Source organism: Hippoglossus hippoglossus, chromosome 2 (assembly GCF_009819705.1).
Source record: "Hippoglossus hippoglossus isolate fHipHip1 chromosome 2, fHipHip1.pri, whole genome shotgun sequence".
Taxonomy (NCBI): domain Eukaryota; kingdom Metazoa; phylum Chordata; class Actinopteri; order Pleuronectiformes; family Pleuronectidae; genus Hippoglossus; species Hippoglossus hippoglossus.
In genome coordinates this window covers 3,013,358-3,033,041 of record NC_047152.1, presented here as the reverse complement: position 1 = coordinate 3,033,041, position 19,684 = coordinate 3,013,358, and the positions used below count along the sequence as shown (strand labels likewise).

Genomic DNA, 19,684 nt, shown 5'->3' with positions numbered 1-19,684 from the left:
GATCCAACATTTTTATAAACTGCAGAGAATCTGGACTCATTGATGTGAGACTTTTCTTTTTTTTACTTTCCGGTGTCATAGATTTGGAGACATTAAAAAACACAGATGCCCATTTGAAATGATAATTTATTACTCCTGGTGTTTAGAACTCTAAATAGTTCAATCCCTGATCTATTCGTATATAACGTAGTACATCATTGTACAGTTGTGTTTATATATGTGAAGTGGTGTATTTTCCCCTGTGCTGCTGCTTCACTTCAGCCCCCACCTCTTCACAGTGACCCCCCCCCATTTCTACTTAACCTGTGTGATGTTGAAATTATCTGCTGTGTATGATTTTGACCCCGTGCTTTGTCTTATCTATCCCCTCTGTTTTCTTTGTGCCGCTCTGTTATTATTTGCTGCTGCAATGTCCAACTTTCCACGCACGGCTCATTTAAAGTTTCATTTTATCTGATGAAAGATGTGTTACCACACAGACATGCTCCGAAGCCCTGTGCACCAGCGCCTGTCGACCTAGGTGTGTGCATCTGTGGGTGTGTGTGTTGCATTGGGGCTCCTCTCTCAGCCCGAACCTATACATCATCCCCGGTGACGGCATCCCCGAGCACCGGACTGACTCGAGCCGGCCCCCAGGGGTCAATCTCTTAAATGAGATTTCAGCACCACTCACCCGTGCTCTGGTCCTCTCACCTTTCGCCAGGAGAACAGGACCGACCTTTGACCGCGGGATCTGTGAGCAGCCACCGTCTTCCTCCAAGTAGCGACCCCGCAGCTTTAGCCAACCATGCCTAAGCCGGGAAGACGGAGCGAGCAGGCGAGGCCTTGGCGTGTGGAGGACCACAGAGGTGTGAAATGAAGAGTTCACTTCCCAAAAAAGACATGTCCATGTTTTAAAAGAAGGGGGACACCTTCCCTTACAAACAGAAAACTAAAATAATTTAAAGTTTCCGAATGTTTAGTTTAGATAAATGACTAAAAAAGTGTAGTAGATTAATCTTAACGACTAAATGTAAAGAAATTTAAAAAGTAGACCAGGACAGGATACTCCCAGAGAATAATGAATGAATCTTGATTTATAAGAATAAGAATCAGGAATATTTAGGGGACTGATGAGTGTGTGCACTTTGGTGCGGCTCCATTGAATTTAAGGGGACTGTCGGGCCTTGGCAGAGGTCTGCGCCCTCTAATTTATATCTAGTGAATGAAGAACTCAATATAGGTGGACAAATGGATATTGGTGAGGATGGACAACAATTCCTCAACAGATAGTAGATCTTGGGCAGGTGTATAATTCAGGTAGAAGCATAAGAATAACATAAAACATAAGAATTTTACTTTCTGTGCAAAAATAACTGCACTCATTACATTCATAAAATCATGCACAGGACGGTTGTGGAATAATGAGGTAATTAAGCCCCTTGTTGCTCCTCTCTTCCAGCCTCCAGTCCGTTGGCCTCTCTGCTCTTCAAGCTTCCTGTTCGAGCTGCTATCAAGGTAAGAATACAGGATGTGAAGAGTTGTACAAAGGCACGTGGATCTTATTAATCAAGTCAAGTCAGTTTTATTTATACGCCCCCCAAATCGCAAAATTCACATCAGAGCGTTACAATCTGTACAGAGAAATACAACTTCTGCAAAAAAAAAAAATGGGTTAAGAATCCAATTGAAATCTGAAACATTAGAAAAGCATAGAAAAACATTATCTCAAAACTACCCAGACCATTTTACAGCTTATGCGCTGCTGCCATTTTCTCTCTTTTTTTCTTTTTTTTTATCCACTTAAAGGGCTGTAGTGCATAATCAGCAACTCATCTGCGCTTTCTGTCCAATTTTCTTTTCACTTTCCTCTAACTAGGAGCTCCTCTGAGCTTTGCTTATCACACGAGGGCCATGTTCATTTAGTGGCCAATGTCTTATGCTCTAGGGAATGGGGGGGGGGGGGGGGGGGGGGGGGGGGGGGCATAAAAGCCTGGTGATAGTGGGTTGGAGCGTATTTCACTGTGGAAATCTGCGAAACCAATCAGCCTGAGGCAATCGCCCAGTATGTCATGTGTGCAGGAAAGATACACACGGAGACACGTGCATGTTTTCAAGTTAGATCTTTTTTTTTCATATGTATCCACAAGTGCCACCATTTGTGCCTTTTTACGAAGCGTTAGCCGAGTTTGCTTTGAATCCAATGTTTGCTAACAGTGTTTGTTTCAGAGCAGGTTATAGTTTGTTACAGTGCATTAGCGATGTTAAAGTTTCAAGGCAGAAAAATGCAGAAGAACACAGAGGATTTCCCAGAGGCCGGCCTTAGCCTACATACTTAACTATATACAGTACATGCGACTACATGAGCTGCGTATGCGCACACAGACATACAGTATGGAACGGCCTTTAATGTGCATATGTGCAGTTGTGTTTCTTTCTTCCTGACATCTTGCAAGTGCTGTATGTATGTCATTAATTGAGTCTCCAGCTCCCTGGAGTGGTTAGCTCTACTTGCACTGGGAAGATAGAGGGGGAGATCTTCTTTGTGTGTGTGTGTGTGTGTGTGTGTGTGTGTGTGTGTGTGTGCCCTGATCGCCTGATGATTATGCTTGATCAGTGTCAAACACAAACTACTGCAGCGGGTGCTTTGAAAAGGAATACATTGTGTATTCAGGCTTTTTTCAGACCCTTAGTGATGCTTTCACAGAGCACAGTGATTTATACATTTCACCCAGAGCTGAGAAATATGATCTTTTTGTTTTTCTGTCTTTGGTGTAACAACACAGACAGCATATCCATTCACATTTTTAAGATACAAGAAAAAAAAATAAAAGGTCAAAGAGGAAAGAAAAATCACCTCTGGTGTTTTATTCAGACATAAAAGATCAAATCAAAGATCAGATTTTGTCTGCAGAGACGTTTAAGGCAGATAATAAAACATGGGAAATCACAGCACCTGGAAACATGAGCTGATAAAACAAGACAGGGAGTCAATATCTCATTACAGAGCAATAAAAACTAAATCATCAGTGCAGAAGTTAAAGCACAAGAATGTGCACGAGGAGCTGCCTTAGTTCATTTTTAGTTCGAGGAGCTGCCTTAGTTCATTTTTAAATGAAGCCATTAATTCTTGTACTTTCAACTTTAAAGTGTAAGTGCACTGGGTTTCTCACTTGCATAGCGGTGCCCAAACTGTTCTCAGAGGCAAATATCTTGTTGGCTCTGGTCAGAATGACTCCTTCCTTGCATTCTCTGTCGCTTATCCAGCTCCAAGTTGCAGTGGGCATCGGCTGGGACATATTTCCCCGCAGGTGTCCCCTCTAGTTGCCTCCGGGGGATCCTCGAGGTGATCTAAAGACAGACGGACATGTGCAGAATATGTCCAGAGACCGTTGATGAGACGCCTCAGCAGTTTAACTGGGGCAGAAACTCTCCTCCGAGGTTCTTCAGGGGTCTTCACTCTGTCCCTCAGGGCGAGCCCAGCCGCAACGCCAGGGACACTCCTTTCAATTACTTGTATCTGCTTCCGTTGCTTTTATCTGTTTATTTTAACTGGCCAGAGCTTGTGGCCACTTTGAGAGCATCGAATTGAGGGGTCAGTTCCGACTTCACCATGGCCCCCGGCTTGGAAGTGCCGATTCTCATCATATCTTCATCTTCCTCGTTTGTCAAACTGCCCCAATCGGCTGCATGCTGGAGGTCTGGGACTGATAACATCAGTAGAAGTGCATGAGCAAAAAAGACTTTGAAAATATAAAGAACAGTAATATTGTCAATGGTGAAAGGGAGAAAATCTAAACTCATGAACATTGCAACATTATGAAGTTCTCCATAGACTAATATTCACACACAATTATGATTCATTTAGCTCCTCACAGAGGTTCTACTTTTCCAAACCACTTCTGAATGTGATAAATATGTATATCAGAATGAGAAAGTAGTGAATGGCATCAGATTTCATCCCCACTTGCCACATTATTCTTAATACCTATTATTTTTGATGTATCTTCAGGTTACCAGAAAGAAAAGAGACTGGATAGGGACTAGTTCTACTCGGTGTCCAGGGGCATGTAAGCCAGGCAGGGCCCAATCAAGAGAGTGATTCTCGTGGCGGGGCGGCCCCTCACTGCTGAGCTGAACGCAGTAGGGGTAAATATTTGTATCTCAGCGGTGGACGAACGGTGCTGAGGTCATTCGTCTGGAATCCCCTGGTTGTTTAGAGACCGCTGTTGTTACAGTTGTGCTTTTTTGGTTAAAAAAAAGAAAGAAAAGAGGCATGAGAGAGACAGAGAGAGAGAGTGCTAGACTCCCCACGGGAGAAAACTGAGAACTCACACAAAAAAAAGAGAGGAAAAGAAGTGTGAAGTCGGGAAAGAGACGTACTTGTCTGTAACAAGCCAAAGAAACCAAGGTGTTGGTGCACAAATGACGGTAGTGTCTTTTACTTTATCAAAATAAATAAATACAAATCACAGGAATATGCAATTATGCATAATCACACATGCCCTTCACAGACTATTCACTTTGAATGCAGTTTGGAGTGTCAGAGTTTCATCGTCCTGTTCCCACCCGACAAGAATAAAATTCCTGCGGGAACTCTGGTGTATATGTCTTGCTAATGACTCCAACACACTTTTTGATGATAAGGTGAGCCGAGCAGCCTGAGAAAGACAGAAATCACCTCCACCAGCTCTTCCCCCCCGCTCGTAGCGAGTGCAGCTGCAGCCCCGGCCGTTTGATGAAAATGAATCAGCCGCGACTACTTCTGCCTTGTAGGGATAGAGAAGTGAGCGACATTAGCGGGGGTGTCATGTTTGATTGGGGTTTATTAGCGCTGCCTGTATTGTTCCTGTTCGTCAACAGACTCCCAGGTAATGCGGTGATAATCGTTGCGGAAGCCTCCATCTGCTCATTTAGGGGGGATGCGGAGCTGCCCTCGTTTGAAATCCATTTTCCCAGGTGCTGATGGGAGGCCGCAGGGTGGAGGGGGTGGATGTTTGGGTGGGAGGGGGAGTTAGTATAGAGCCCTCTGTTTCATTTACCCAGGAGTGTTGGTGCGCTCAGCAACCAGGTTGTCTCTGCTTGTACCGGCTAATGGTTCAAACCCAGCTGGCTTCAGCGGTGAACAGGGCTCTGGAGTAATACATTTTGCACTTTGGCTCGCTACCAAAAGCGGTATTTCGGTGCGGCACGCTACACTGACTTTATCGCTCAGGTGTTTGGAGCGAGTGCCACAAAATCCATAAACAACCCAGTCGTTGCCGCTCCAGGATGTCATCCGAGGCGGCGGGGTCAAGGTGTGGCGTATCGAAGGAGCGGCTCCGGAGCCAGTCAGCGGTGAAGGGCTGTCTCTGGCTTGACTGTTTGTGAGAAGGCAATTCTCCCCGGTTGTAATTACACGTCTTTAATTGATAACGCGGAAAAACTCCATTGATTTGGTGTCAGCCGAAGGAGCGTGCCGGCCCCGGCCCCTAATTACTTCTCAGTTCTGCAATGTCAGGTTCGTTTTCTGCCGCCACATCTGCGGCAAGGATGCGGCCGATGTGATCACACCTGAACCGTCTGCCCCCCCCCCCCCCCGTTCACTGCATCTAACGCAGAGGAACAAGAAAATAAGTAACTCGCAGTTGTTGGCTGGAGATGTACTGTAATTCATGGTGATATCGTTTGTGCGAGCAAAAGTCGAGCTGCCCTGCTTAAGTGTCCTTGAGCAAAATGCCGATTTCCTTCCAGCTGCGGGGATTTCTGTTGTGTTTTTGACCACTGACCTCTTCATGGAGGAGGGGGAAGAGGAAAAAGCAGTTTCTTAACAAATCCCATTTTATTTATTTAGATGATTAAATAATTATTTTTAGCAGGACTTGGCACACATCTTTTTTGCAAGATATTTTGCCTCTGAGGACAGATTTTCTAAAAGATTTTATCCAAAACCAAGAGTTTGAATGAGTTAGAGGAGATTTTATTAAAGTATTAGCAATAACAGATCCAAATCATTGCTGGAGAGGAAAGGGCTGCACCTTTAGGAGCTCAGTATTCAACTTGTTTTGAAAAGTTAACTTCATCATTGTGTTGTAGAAAATCCAGACAGAGGGATGTAGTAAAAAAAAACACAAAGAAAGAAAACAAACAGATTAAAAGAACAGGAAGTGGACCAGGTCTCACAGCCTCTTGATCTCCCTCTCCCCTCCCACTTGTCAGGCTTTTAGTCGAGCCATCACCATAGATTTCCTCTTTGGCTGAATCAAGGCGAGAGGAGTCCGAAGGCTTGCTATCCGATTCTGCATAATGCCACTAATTTCTGGAAGTGCACAAGACGTGCTGGGGCTGAGGTGGTGACAGAGCAGGACCAACTGGCTTCACATGGGGCTTCCTGAACGCCTAAGTGGCTTTAGGGTGGAGGATCACAAGAGTTAGCGGCTGGTTAAAGCTCTTAATATCCATGGAATCTCTCTCTCTCTCTCTCTATCTTTTAGTTTTTTTTGTCGTGCAGAGGAGTGAAGGCAGGTTCAGTACCACACTCACAGGAAAGGCATTTGTTTTTATCCAGAGTTTCGAACATTAGACTGTAAATAAAGATGGACGACACGTCTCCACTTCCTCCCGCCATCCAGAAATGAAGCCAAAACATAGGAACGCTGCCATCTTGCAAGTCCCTGGGGAACGGAGCCGGGGTATCGAGGACGCACACGCTTAACCAATTGTCAGTCGGTCTCAGCTGTCAATCACGATGTGCCCACCAGGGGCTTTGTATACGGAGCAATCATGTTGTCCATCTTTATATACAGACTATGTTTCAAACCAGTGACCTTTGGTTGGTTTGTGTTTTTATTTTGGCTGAAGATTTTACCTGATTCTTGCCCTCACACACAATAACCAGGGTTTTAGCGTCATTTTTGACAAAATTTGAAAAACTTAAACAAAATCAGTCTTATTCATACGTTAATGGTAACTTAAAATAATCTCCTTCATCAGGACTGTGTTTGTCGGCTCGGCAACACAAGCAAACAACTCTCAAAACCATCACCAGACATCTAATTGGTGCTGTGCAAATCATGCTATTGCTTTTCTTTTCTTTTTTTTCTTTGTTTGCAAACACGTGAGAGGAGCACAGAAACATCAGAGCGAGAATCTGTCATGTGAGATGCAACGAGTGTTCTCCTAACTTTTGGCAGAACACGGTGTTCATGTGGGCTTCCACTCATCGGAAATATAGATTTTCACTTCGGCACATGATTCTGAATTCATAGTGACATTTTCCAGAAGATAGAAGAAAAAAAAGAGCAACTTTGAAATTGTTTTATTTTCGGATTTATGGCTTTATAGGTCTTTTTAGACACAACACTAAAGACCTTTAACATTATTTCCTTGTGTGGGATCAAACACTAAGACACCTTAAAGGCCTTTATTTGTTAATGTGTGTGCTTGTGTTTTCTTTCTGTGCATCACCCACGCTCAGTTTTATATCCGAGCATCTGCATTTGTCTGCGTGCGCTAATAGAGAGCTCCTGTCTCTGCTCGACACAAACAATGATGCCTAAAAACGATTTAATGTGGTTTTAATTGGATCTTAATTGCATTACCTGATCTTAACGAACCTCAAGAGGGAAGCAGGTTGATGGTGTAATGTTAATGTTCCTCCTGTAAAACTCAAATCTGCATTAACAGAATGCAGAAGCTGTGGAGAAAAAAAAGAAAAGAGCTCGTTCTTATCATTCATCGCAGCAGCTGGAAAAGAATCAGTGCATGTTTTCAAATGAAAGAGAGAGAGAGAGAGAGAGAGAGAGAGGCTTAGAAATTGTGCACGTGTGTTTGGCAGTTGGTGCGTGTCTCAGTTGGAGTTTAGGTTGCGCATGAGAGAAAAAAGAAATGGGTGGAAGTTTGAATCGATCACAAAATATGTTGATGTGCACAAAATTGTGTGCCTGTGAAAATCTGAATGTGCAGAATAACGCAAGACGTTCTGTCTCTGTGTGTTTGTGGGGTTTTGTGAAAGAGTGTGTGAGAGAGAGAGAGAGAGAGAGAGAGAGAGAGAGAGAGAGAGAGAGAACGCTGCATGTTTTAAAGCAAATGAGCAAAGTGTGTGTGTGGGGGGGGGGCAGAGTTGGTTTCCCAGTGTGTGTTTGTGTGACAGAGTGGCAGACACATCCTGTGTGTGTGTGTGTGTGTGTGTGTAAAATGAGAGATCCCTCGGCCTGTAGATGGAGCTACTCTCTACGCTTCTCTCTCTCTTTTATATCCTCCATCTGCACACAATGAATGCATTGTTCTCCCCCCCACTCTGCCCCCCTCACACACACCAACACACACACACACACACACACACACACACACACACACTCTCTTCTCTCTCTCTTCTCTCACAGATTTGGTATTTATGTTAATGTACACCTCTGTGGATCTCTTGCCTCCCAGTGGTTAGATACCTTGTTGATATGTGGCTTTGCTTGTGCGTTCGTGTGTGCGTGTGTGTTGTGGGTGGATATGAGCTCAAGAGGGAAGCTGCAGGGGTTGAGGAGGGTTTAGGGAGTCAAAGGACAAATCCTGAGACTTTTCCTTCCCTCCAGAAACCAAAGAGAGGAAGAATTACAATAAAATAAAAAACCCTGGCACTAGATGGACAACTGAGGAGGACAAAAGGTTTATTAGTTTCAGTGCTGTGGTCTGTCAGAGACCCAGCATATCTGTGAAGGTGCACAATGAAGACCAAGGCAGAGCACCAAAGTCCCGGATGCAATAACTGATCGGCATAAGCCTTTTGATTTATAGATTTTAGGGGGGGGCAGGTGGTCTATGGTGTATATTAGGTATTATACCATTTCTGTTACTGATATATATTGCCTATATATATATATATATATAGTTATTTATTCCTTATGTGTTGTTGTCAAAGCTTTATGCCATTTAAATTTTAAAGTGTAACTATAAACGTTATAATAATGAGTTCACAATAATTTTTCGTGTTGGTGTTCAGTCCGCCGCTCGTCATGATGCTCATAAATGTGACTCTGCAGATACGCTGATGCAGTCGCCGCTACAATATGTAAATATATAAATATTTATCTATTTATGATGCTTAACAGGACTTTTAACAGCAGCTCAACTCATTCAAGACGCTGGACTTTTTAACCTGGAGTTTTAAGGTTTTAAACCAACCAATACATTGTTCTTATGATATTTAGGATGATAAAATTGCTCACGTCCTGGGAAACCACCTTCTTTCCTCTTAGTGCTCGTACCTTTGTTGTACTTCATAAGGTAGAACACACTTGTCTTCGTTCCTTTTGTCCTCATCTCCCCCGGCTTCACACGGGAAATCTAATCATTACTCAGAGTATTAATAAAAAAGTTATGTGCATTACAGCGTCGGTTATTATTCTCGCCACTCAAACGGTGTGTGAAATAGAGCTACAGTCAGGTCATTGTTGATCCCCACCTCTAATAGAATAATCAATCTTGCTTTTGGCAAGTCTGCGGGATTAATTATTAAGGACTAAACACTTACCAGCTAAGCACAGCACCGCGCCCGTCTACCTGCTTCGCCGGGCTCACTCCGCATCCTCTGCACGCCGCGTGTCTTCCGTGAGAAAGCGCTCAACCCGGCATGAATTGATTATCTACACGCTTATCTGCAGACAACAAACCACCACCCCTCCATCCCTCTGTATCCCTCCACCTCTAAAACAATAGTATCTTTCCAGTTTGTCAGTCACAGATTTATTTCATGTAGAACACTCACAGAAGGAGGATTAACAGTATCTCCTTATACGCTTGTGATAAACTCTTATCTCCTGCTTTCCCCAGAGCACTCTGAGGGTGCACGTTGACCTGTTTTTCTCCTTTTTATTCCTTTTCTCCCTCCTTTTTTCCGCTCGGTACCTCAGCGATTTAATCATTTAACCGTGTATAATCTGGGCCGTCTCCAAAATGTGTTAAATCCTCCTGCAGCGGGGCACGTTCCTCTCGGTGCAGTTTTGGGGGACTTTTTGTAAAAAGGTGAGAGGGAGGTGAGGTTTGTAATGGATGGATTTCGTAGAGAAAGGACAAACACTGAGAATGAGCCGCAGCGTAATTAGGCATCGGTTTATAAATGTGCCAGCGGGGGGGGGGGGGGGGTTGAGGGGTACAGCAGGTACAGTCCATCACAATATAAAGATGACAAGAGGTTGAGGATAGGATATAAACATGGCCTGTGTATATGTGTGTTTATATACGTGTGAATATCTGCCTGTGTGTGTGTGTGTGTGTGTGCGTGCAGCTAAATGCAGTGTGCCTCGGCTCATACTGTATGTGTGTGTTCATGGTTTACATCCAGCAGGTAAACTTTACGCAGCTGCAGCATCCTGTACACTCAGCAGAGGTTTATACAGCATAAACGCATCACTTCCTCCTCATTTAGCGCGGTGTAAACCGAGAGTATACCCACTGGGACGCCGGGCTTCATCCTGTAAAAGCAGGATACGTGACGTTACCTTTGGCCCCGGCGCTCTCTGGGTGGCACTGCCATGACGTGGCCTGGGGATTAGCCAGATGACAGTTTGTATCCATTAGGGTTATGGCTTGGTCACAGTGCAAAGAACTCACATCCTCTCTCCCAGGCTCTTAAAAGGACATTTCTCCTCTTCTGTCACAGGCTCACCTGGGTGACATATTGAGAAGTATTTCTAAATATTCCGAGCGTTTGCTTACTCCTGCTCAGAGAGGGTGGTTCTGCACTGCCACGAGAACACCGCTGTCATGTGGAGTTACAGACCATTTACTTCTCTTTATGTCTCATTTACATTTTCCTCCCGTGTTTTTTTGCAATGCTTGCTATGTGTAATTAGATTTTTTCGCGTGTACATCTTTTATGTCTTTTAGTAAGCTAAAAAAAGAACAAGTGAGTCAAATGGACTTGGGAGGACTCACTCTCATGTATTGCTGCGGTGCTTCAATCAGTCCGTGTTGAAGTATAGTGTCAGTGTACAAAAGCAAAGTGAGAAAAGGGCTTTGACCTTCCCATGGCGATGTAAGAAGTGAACCTCATAACATTGGAAAAACCCAAGGGCTAACCTTAAAGTTAACTAAACATCCCTAAACCCAAATTCTGCTTCATAAAACACCTTATCCCTCCAGTAAAGTTCATGTGATTCTGAAACTGAAGTTAAGTGACCAATTAACATCATTAGAGTTAAAGAAAAAACGACTTACTTCCTAAGTGGTACTTTGTCCTCGCCAGTGTCAAAGTCAAAATATATTTACACCACTTCAGCTTTCACACCTTTAGTTCTCACTGCTCTTTACTGGTTCCCAACCTTCTCGTGTGACTGGTAATGAAGCAGTCTATTCTTAACCCTTTATTAAAGGCTTCACATGTCTCTGAAAGTCTCGCAATTCAACCTAAAAAACTAGTTTCTCGATATATTTGAATAGGTTTTACAGACTTTTCAACACTTTTCAACAATATACATAAAATATACATAATTCATAAAGCCAAGACGTTTTCACATGTTGATGCTATAAAACAATATCAATAATTATTGCATCCTAATTTTCGTCAACATCAATATATATCATTGTATTGCTTATACATTGGGCTAGCACAGTAAGGAGATATAACATTGTAAGACATATTGCTGTTTATCAAGTGTTTGTCATTCTCAGTGTAAAACTACCACCTTCACTCAGGAGCAAAAATCTGTCTTCAGACTAATAATGTGGGATTTAATCAGATAATTATCGATAAAGACTGATATGAAATTATTAATCTCGATATTATTTATCACCCAGCCCTAGTCAATGCTCTGTATCACTCTGAATGAAGCCACCAGGTCTTTTCAAAGTGAAAATGCCTTTATAAATCTCCAGGGGGACATTTTTTTTGTTATAGCAGCTGTTAAAGAAAATACAAAAATACAAAATAAAGGAATATAACACCATTAGCAGATCTGATGATTCATTTAGTCCAGTTCAGTGTTTACTGGCCTGGCTGAGGTAGTAGATGTGCTGGCAGGAATATGTGGTGCATTATTTGTAAGAATATATTTGGTCTAGTTTAGTGCAAACACAACATAACATTACAGTGGCCTTTCACTATAGAGGTTATTATATGAGAAGATGTGGTATCACGTGTATATACAGTAGATTGTAGGGTTTTACTTCAATGGGGCCCATTGTTTCAACACAAGCAACTTTAACAATTACTTTTTTTTTAATCAACTTCATCTTAAGCTCAGTAATAATTGTTGATCTAATGCCAACTTTACAGTTTCCGACCTCAGAAGGGTCAGTATGCAAATGCTTTGCAGGAAAAAAATCTTTTTTTAGTTTTGATGGATTAGTTTATTCACCACGCACACAACAAACACTTGAGGAAATCTATGCAAATGCATTATAAAAAAGCACCCTGGATGGGAATATGTAAATATAATATATTCTGAACTGGGGCTTTAAGTTGAAGCTCGCACACACCGCAGTGTGTGGGGAGAAATACACCTCTTCTTGTATCTTAAGAGTGTGGGTAGCAAAGGATGCATGTAACCTCATTCCACATCCGACACTCAGTGACAAATACATAGTTTGGGGCAAATTCCCATTTCATGTTCGACTACACCGCACATCTCAAATTAAGAGCGCAGCATTATCATCGACAAGGAAATACATCGCGTTAATATTCTCACTTCACAGTTGCCAAAGAATTAGTTCAGATCTTCGCATAAATTAACGGTGGCACAGTTTAAAAATCGCTAGCTCAAGGCCATGCTCTCAGAACAAGGCGGTGAGTGTCGTGCCTTAATTCACCATTTGTTTTGATGTCTGCATTTGAGGAGTTTGTTTTCAGAATGTTATGTATGCATTTTTATGGAGAGGCGAAGAAAAAAAAAAAAAGAAGAAGAAATCTCATTACCTGAAGCTCATCATGCTGTATCTCGGGTGAATGCCGGGGAATCACGTCGAGGGAGCGATCAACCAAGAACTGAAGTTAACTGCTAGTTTCTCTTATATTTGCGTTATCAATCATCTTGAGGTGTTTCTGTCAACGGCCTCATAATATCTACCACTTCAAGTTCCATTTTACACAGTGGGAATTATTTGCGCTTTCGTAAATTTCCCCCAGAAGAGAAGCAGGAGTGTGTCACTCTGTACGTCACAAATTCATTATAGTTAATCCTGTTGATGACGGACATATAAGCTATGTTTATATTGTATAGCTTAGTTCAAGTTATGAATGGGGTCATTTGCAAAAGACAGATGATAAAACCTGAAGATAAAGCGATTAAAACACATATTTTATCAATATAGTTGTATCATAAAGAGAAGAATAGCATGCATTTATCCTGACTGTAAATAAAGATGGACTTCCTCCCACTGTCCAGAAATGAAGCCGAAATATATGAACGCGGCCATGCTACGTTTTTGGAGCCAAAGTAGCGATCAAGGAATGGAGGTTTAATAGATACTCGCCAAATCTCAGCTGTCAATCATGACGCTTCACCCTGTTTTCATAGCATCAAATAACTAATTAAAACCAAACTTACTTCAAAAGCAAGCACTGGAACAGACAACAGTGTGATTAGATCTTCCCCTAAATTGACAGAAAGCATCTATGAGAAATTTGTATTTGTATTTAGACCTAGTTTGGTCCACGTCCAAACAGATTAGTCAAATGTAGTCAGTCAAAAACACGTTAACCAAAGTGGAGTAACTCTGCACGGTGTCCCTGCACAGTGCACTGAACTTTGACCTCTTTAATGAGTTGGAAATTAAGCAGAATCAATTTTACATTTTAATTTTTACGCCAGGAGACAGAAAACACAGATTCTCCAATGGCTTCTTTAAATGCAGTGTTTGAGTACCTGCCATGCAGCACTAACTCCCCCCTCACTCACCCTCTGTGGTCAATGTCAGGGGAAGTGCTCTCACTCGGGCAGTGCAGTGGCTTCTCTTCCTGCTGCATTGTGTTCGGTCCTTGACGAGACGTGTTCGTATCACTGAGCTCCCCGTCTCTCCGAATCCATTTCCTGTCCAGTGAAAACCTTGAGTATTGTTGAGTTAGCAAGAGTTGGATGTTTATAGTGCACGGGTGTGTGTGTGCGTGTGTGTGTCTGTGTGCCTGTGTGCCTGTGTGTGATGGGCTGTCAAGGCCTCTCGGTTCGTTACTGCAACTGGACGAGACATCGGGGGACTCGTTTTAGTTTTTCTTACTTTTGGTCTTTGCGGTGGAGTCAGATTCGACCTGCTGGGCTCCACAGCAGTTTAGTTAAGTCTCAGGCAAACAGAATCGGGATCATCTCCAATCACTGATCCCGAAGCGTCACAGAGAGTGTCGTATGCTGAGAAGGCAATAAATGCAAACTGTGAACCCCTTGTGAATTATTTTAACTCAGACACATTGATTTTTTAGCCTGATTAGACAAATTTGCAACTAGTCTGTCGCAGTCTGGGTCAGTTGGCGTTGAGAATCCTATCGTGATTAGTATATAAAGTTTCTAATTTAAAATATTCAAGCTCTACAACCCCGTCTTTTGACATTTTCAGCTGACAGTGAAGTTACAGTAACTGCACCTCGCCTGAAGTTCCTTTTTTACAAAGGTCACTCTGACCTCAAACTCCCCATCAGTCACCCATGGCGTCCGCGCCTCTCGTTTTGCAGCATTTTCAGTGCTAATTGCGTTATTTCAAACTCGCTGCTGGTCACTGGATTAGCACTCGAAGAGAATTTGCCGGGTTGTGTACGACCACAGCTCCTTTCATTACTGACCAGTAGTTCAGTGCGAATACTCAGTCTGCATTCTACAAGATACATACAGTCTAATAGTCCCGTACAGCTCCAGAGGGAGACATTGTTTGCCTTACCTCACCTGTTGAGGTTCACAGTGCCCATAATGATCATTTTTTAGTGTTCCACTACATTGTGTAATATTTGCAGATCGCGTGCTATATTATGCAACTGTTAAAATATCCTGCACGAGTACAGTGACTACATGGCGGCCGTTGCATCGATGTCAAACCAAGTCAGAGGATTTCTCAATAGAAATGTGCTTCCTGTGGTGTGTGTGTGTGTGTGTCAATGTGCACCAGCTACCTGAAAAAAAATATCAAAAAATGACAGTGGCTGCTTCTACTACATATTTTCCTCCATAAAAAGTAAACTTTTGAAACACCTTAGTGATCGTCACTGTGCGTGTGTCGTAAATCATGGTTGTAAAATTACAATCTGGGTTTAAATTTAGGGAATAAGTGGAGCGAATGGAGGATCCTCACATGCTCTGTGACGGTGAATGTGTGTGTGTGTGTGTGTGCGTGTGTGTGTGTGTGTTCGCCTGCACCTCTGTGGCCTTCCTGTGGCTGTCAGTGAATAACCAACCGCCAAGCTGACACACCACGACCAACATGTCAGGTGCTGTTACATCACACACACACGCGCGTGCACACAAAAACACACACCGGCAAATTTGTGCTGCGAAGCCGCCACCACAAAGGTAATCAGCCACAAACCTGATTGCTCCCTTCAGCTGCGTTACGCTGACCAGACGCCTCGAATCACGCCGTCCAATGTCCTGCAGGTCAAACGGGCAGACAAATGGAGGAAGGAAGGAAAGGAGGGGAGATGTAGAGAGAGGCTGCTTCTTTCTTTTTCGCTGCCGTTCCTGTGTGACAGGAGGGAAGGAGAGAGATAAAGGAAGGAAGGGAGAGGAGGTCGGATCCAGGGTGTTTTTGACTTGATTCTCAAAGTTTACACAAGTCGATACGTGGATCACCTGTCCAGAATGCGGTGCATCATCCCAAAAGAAGTTCTTCTTCCTTTTTACTTCTTGATTTAGTGTAATTTAAAAGAGAGAGTAATAACATATCAGGCACAATGTTGTTGTCTTAGCAACTTTCAAAAAGAAAATTTCTATCTTTAGAAATTAGCTTTCCTTTAATGATTGGACAATTAAGTCTATATAATATCACAATTACCATATGTAAACTAATTTAATTGCCCAAATGGAAAAATCTTTGGAATCATTTCTTTGTTGTACTTTTAGTATCATTCTTTATTTTATATGATTTACAATAATTTTACGTGTTTTAGGTTAACAGTAGGTTTACTTTGTACATCTAGACCAAAGAAACGCAATTTCATTCCACTTTATATGTGGTTCTTATTGAATGGGAATGACAAACTTGAACCTTGATAATTACAGTAGTAACAGAGTTTCAATTGTTTTATTAAAATTAGAAATTTATATGAAATATGAAATTAATCAAATTCCAATGTCTAGCTCAGCCAGCACATCTCTATTAAACTCCCTCGAGAGGAATCAGCATCTACTGGCAAAAAATCGGTCTTGTGTTAAGGAGCCTCTCCTCCTTCAAATCGGTGGTGTAAACAAATATTAAATTAACCCTGAAGGCTTATTATGTGTGTTTAAGTCTTAGCATGGATCCAGCTATCACTCAACGTTATGCCACTGCAAATAGAAGTACAACAGCACAACCAGCAATCTAAAGGGGTCACACGGGTGATTTCATTGTCTGTTTTCATTTCTTAATTTGATCGAGGCCGCTCTACCCCGCAAAAAAAGTATTTCCTTTTAATTATCTCAACTTTTCTCCCCAAGCCGTTCGCCTGTCAGCAACTTTAGCTTCAGCCTCATGCTCTGCTGAACATCCCTCCATCCCTCAGCAGCAACTTAAACTTGGCCGAGGCCTTGAACTTCTCTCCGAGGGGGTTGACAGCGCTTCATTTCTGCCTGCCCCACTTTTGGCTGGAGTTAAACTCCCTCCTGGGCCGAACAGGAACGAGTCGAAAAGAGAGAAACTCTAAATAAACAAGCCAAGTTTTTTTTTTTTCAATGCAAGTAATTTGAAGGGAACGTATGACAAGTTCTGGATCTCTCCAAGTGTTTCTGTTTCGAATCTAGTGAAGAATGGTCCTTTTTAGAGCCACTGATTGAGGAATCTAAACTTCTTAAGGCTCCTCTGGTTTCCAGACAGCAATCTAAGTATCTCCTCTTTCCTCATGAGTGGATTTCTAATAATTCCAAGAATAAATTGCTATTATGAGCTTTATTCTTTGTATTTGGCAGAAAAGGTAGTGGTTCCCTTTTCTCATTGGAGATGCAGACGTGAAGACAGGGGGCGTTAGTGAGCAAGCAATGACGTGGGTCATGTTTTGGACCCGCTTTTTTCAAAGGGCTACAAAATAATGTTCTAATTTTGTTATTTTCAATTAAAATTAAGTTTTGGTTCTGTCACGCTAATGGCCAACAATTTACATAAGTTAATCAGAGGATTCTCTTCACCTACTGGGAGCTGCAGTGAATCCCAGTGACCAGATACCCAAATAAGGACCTGAACATAGAAATCCTCACCTCGGTGCAGCTCAGGTCGGAGATAAAAACTTTGCTAGCTCTGGAACTTGAGACAGCTAACTCTAAGCTACATGCAGCGAAAATGAAAACGACCCAAACATGCTACATGACGTAATAGCTCAAGACGGAGAAAACAAGACATTTCCCAAATACTTCATTGGGCTTAAACATTTCATTACCATATAATGTGCAACAAGGTGATTTTAACACCCTTAAAAGCTACTTGAGGTGAAATAGAAGAATAAACTTTACGCCATGAGTTTAGAATGACAGCAACATTTGCCTTTTTTTGCATTTTTTCACACACCTGTCACTCAGTCCTCCCTCCTGCTGCGACTTTGTGATATTTTTGTGTGTCATCACCTAATCACTCCCTTCAAAGGTGTAACTTGTGGGAACCTGTGAGCAGAGAGAGGTGGGGCCTGTTGGGGCGGCGTCCCTGTCAAGCGGGGGGACAGGTTTTTTTCGCGTGACGAGCTCCGCCTCCATCCTGCAGTCTAACACAGGACGTTTGATCAGCTCTTTGTCGCTGCGTCAAAAGGGGGGAGGGTAAGGTGGGGTGTGGTGGGAAATTATAGAAGTGTCACCCCTCTCTAGCCGCTGTTCATTCAGGAGTGATCCTCAATTTGAGCAGTCGGGGCACATTTTCATGCAAATAATGGCGTCGCAATTTTTTCCCCGGCGTTTCCCTAATAGCTTCTTACAAATGATGTGCCATTACAAGGAGGTTTATTTAAACAAATTTAATACGTCTTTAATCAACCCTCGCCGAGCGCCTTTCAAAAGGTCACACACCACATCAGGGCGGGCTCGATATAACCCCCCCCCCCCTTCCACCCCTCACATCACAGTATTAGCTCAAGAAGGGCAGGAGGGGGGAGAGAATTATTTCACGGACAACTCATTTCAAGCAAATCTTTATTTACATTTTTATTCAGTTATTAAATTTTATTTCATCGCGCGACAGAGAGGGCGGGGTCTCCCCTCCTTTCACCTCCACTCACACACACACACACACACACACACACACACACACACACACACACACACGCTCATTTGCTTATGAAGTCATCTAATGGGAGAGCAGGAACGCGTGTATGAACCTATAGTGGCACATCTGACATGGCAGGGCCCTTGATCTTTTGTGGCGCGCACAGAGCGGTGGATGCGAAGGCGTGTGCCACACTTATGAAGCACACAATAAATGTATGCACAAGCTCTTTAGTATCATTTACACGTAGTAAAAAATATCGTACTCATAATATTGTGATATATTTGCTCTCGGTTTAGAGCGAGCAACAAAAAAGTGTTGTCACCGGTCTGTACTGACAGAGGCTGAATTGTCTGGCTGTGTTTGCAGGTACACAAGCTGCATTACGACATCAGGTTAAAGTTTGCATTGGTGCTAATTATGTTTTTGCCTGCGTTTGTTTGTTAGTTAGTAGGTTTACGCAAAAATTACTCGACCGATTTCCAGGAAATTTTGTTAAGGGGTTGGTACACTTCCGGATCACGGGGGTGGATCCAGGAATTTATTTTACCTACTTTTTTATTATTAATAATTCATAGATCTTGAAAGAAATCTGACATTTAGGGGACTGGTATTTATGAGTGTGCGCAATTTTGTGCGAAAGCTATTTGAAAGACAACACACACCTTACACAGCACATGCAAACAAGTAAACATTAAAGTGTTAAATAAACATTTAAATGTCTCTGCTTGTGCGATTTATTTACCAGATTGGATCTTTCAAATTGGAATGAAGGTTTAATATTTTATTTTACGAGATAAGTCACTAACTGCACACGGACCTGTCTGTGTTTGAAATGACACGTACTTAACAGATCCCAGTGAATCACTTGTCCTTGCGCTCCTGCGTTCTCTTAACTCCTGTTCTGTTGCCGTTTCATTACCGCCGCCACAAAGCGTGACCCTGACCAAAGTCAATAAACAAACCCATTTGAATATGTACAGCAGCCAACCGCCCGAACGCCGGCGCTCCTGAGACGGAGATATTTCAATATGCAAGATTGGGAGTGTGTCATATTACGTTGGCGTTATGTGCTGTGACCCAGAAGGTGAACGGTGCCTCCTAGCTCCGCCCCCGACTCACTTTGCATATGCAGGCTCACAGACACACTGCACGTGTATTTAACACGTCGGTAAAACACCGCACACACACACACCAACCCCCCCTCTGCACTTGTTAACCCGAGGGTGAAGAGTGTGTGTTTTCATCAAAGCACGCCTGATATACTTTATTTTACTGTCCATACAACACGTGCATTTTCCACTTGGTAAATATGAGAGTCACTCAGGCGGAGATCTGTTGTTTGACGGCGTCTGAGTCATCAATACCCTATTATCAA

The 19,684-nt window shown here is 42.8% G+C and overlaps 1 long non-coding RNA gene across 1 annotated transcript in view; it reads left to right on the top strand.

The window, feature by feature from the left end:
* The window catches only part of LOC117776186, a 162,177-nt gene that overhangs the window by 111,593 nt on the left and 30,900 nt on the right, over positions 1 to 19,684 (top strand). Inside the window, exons 5-6 of the long non-coding RNA XR_004616407.1 lie at positions 704 to 848; positions 1,442 to 1,497. This is a non-coding gene — a long non-coding RNA (uncharacterized LOC117776186). The remainder of the gene's footprint in view (positions 1 to 703; positions 849 to 1,441; positions 1,498 to 19,684) is intronic.